We start from the raw sequence: 1958 nt of genomic DNA, 5'->3' as shown, positions 1-1958 counted from the left end.
CAGCTAAGGAAATTTCCAAACTAAATATGGAAAATGCAGTCTGGCTTCTTCTTGCAGCTTCTGGTGTAATGTGAGAGGAATGGTTTAAGCTTATAACTGAACTCTTGCATACAAAGAAATCAGAAATTGATAGTTTGGAAAATTCTGAGCCTTCAGAACATGAATCCCCAGATAATAATGCTCCATGTGAGGATTTAACCAAACATGGAACCAGCCAGCCCATTTCAGTGCAAGTCAGGACTGGAAATGCAGCTATCCAGAAAGGATTTGTGGAAAGTCCTATTGTCTGACGTTGGGACCCCTTTGTACTGAATAAAAAAACAATGAATTTTTTGTGTGAGATCTGAATGTATGGAACCACTAACAGCCTGGACTAAAAGGGACAGGAAATAGACAGATTGAAAGAAAAATTACTTCAAAAACAGAACCATGGAAGCTAAAATCCAGAGTCTAAAACCTCAGGCCAGGAGAGAGGACCTACCCATACATATTGAAAGGGTGAGTTTGCCTGGAGTTTGCAGAGGATTGGCCTTCTTCCCAGTTGTTCAGGAAGAGTGTTACCACCCCAGAGTTCTCAGATGCCTGGGAAATTGAGAGGAGCTTGGGCACCCCATTTTTCAGGAAGAACACTGCCATCCCAGGCTTCAGAGAAAGTGGAAAATATTCCCGATGGATTGGGGGAGAGCCTGGCCATGACCCCACTGTTCAGAGAGGGGTGAGTCTGTGCCCCAGAGATGGCAGAAAGTTCAGCTGCCATCCAGATGCTTAAAGATGGTAAATAGAGCGGGTAAAAATGGCGAAGTGAGGGTAACCGGTGTCAAAGCCAAGGCGATGGGGCGGGAAGATGAAGAGGTGGTCGGAGCTCCCTGACGTCGGCGCCCGAATACTTTCGGCGGTGGATCTGACCTGGAGACTTCGGGCCAGCGTTTAATAGGTCAGGCCACCGACTCTGTGGGTCGCCAGGGGCCCTGCCGAGAGGCGGAGGCAATGGATGAACAGAGCGTGGAGAGCATTGCTGAGGTTTTCCGATATTTTATTTGTATGGAGAAGCTGCGGGATGCTCGCCTGTGTCCTCATTGCTCCAAGCTTTGCTGTTTCAGCTGTATTAGGCGCTGGCTGACAGAACAGAGAGCTGTGTCCTCATTGCCGTGCTCCACTTCAGCTTCGAGAATTGGTCAACTGTCGCTGGGCAGAAGAAGTAACACAGCAGCTTGATACTCTTCAACTCTGCAGTCTCATCAAACATGAAGAAAACGAAAAGGAAAAATGTGAAAATCATCATGAAAAGCTTAGTGTGTTTTGCTGGACTTGTAAGAAGTGCATCTGTCATCAGTGTGCCCTTTGGGGAGGAATGCACGGTGGACATACCTTTAAACCTTTGGCAGAAATTTATGAACAACACGTTACTAAAGTGAAGGAAGAGGTAGCCAAACTTCGTTGGCGTCTCATGGAATTGATCAGCTTAGTTCAAGAAGTGGAAAGAAATGTAGAGGCTGTAAGAAATGCAAAAGATGAGCGTGTTCGAGAAATTAGGAATGCAGTTGAGATGATGATTGCACGGTGAGACACACAGCTGAAGAATAAGCTTATTACACTAATGGGTCAGAAGACATCTCTAACACAAGAAACAGAGCTTTTGGAATCCTTACTTCAAGAGGTGGAGCATCAGGTGATAAAATATTAAATGTAAAATGAAATGAAGTCTTTATCTGCCTTTTATCGTCTAAAAGTTTATTTTGACAGGTTATTTCTATGAGGTTTTATGGGATTTTTACAGAAAAGAAACCTGCTGATTCTTAAGTTTCTCTTAATGAGACAAACTATTTTGTAAGAATAGAATTATTTTACTGAGAATTAGCCACAGCAATTTGTAAATCTGTAAAATATTGAAATCTTACGTTGCAATTTAAAAAGTTTTGATATAGGGCAGGCCATGGTGCTTCAGTAGACAGAGTTCT

At 43.5% G+C, this 1958-nt stretch overlaps 1 pseudogene; it reads left to right on the top strand.

Moving 5' to 3' along the window:
• Positions 1–878: 878 nt before the first annotated feature.
• On the top strand, positions 879–1684 carry LOC143682486 (E3 ubiquitin-protein ligase TRIM37 pseudogene; annotated as a pseudogene).
• The last annotated feature ends 274 nt before the right edge of the window (positions 1685–1958 follow it).

This window comes from Tamandua tetradactyla, chromosome 1 (genome assembly GCF_023851605.1).
Source record: "Tamandua tetradactyla isolate mTamTet1 chromosome 1, mTamTet1.pri, whole genome shotgun sequence".
NCBI lineage: Eukaryota > Metazoa > Chordata > Mammalia > Pilosa > Myrmecophagidae > Tamandua > Tamandua tetradactyla.
Note: the sequence above shows the minus strand (reverse complement) of the source record. Positions and strands in the feature narration are given on the sequence as shown.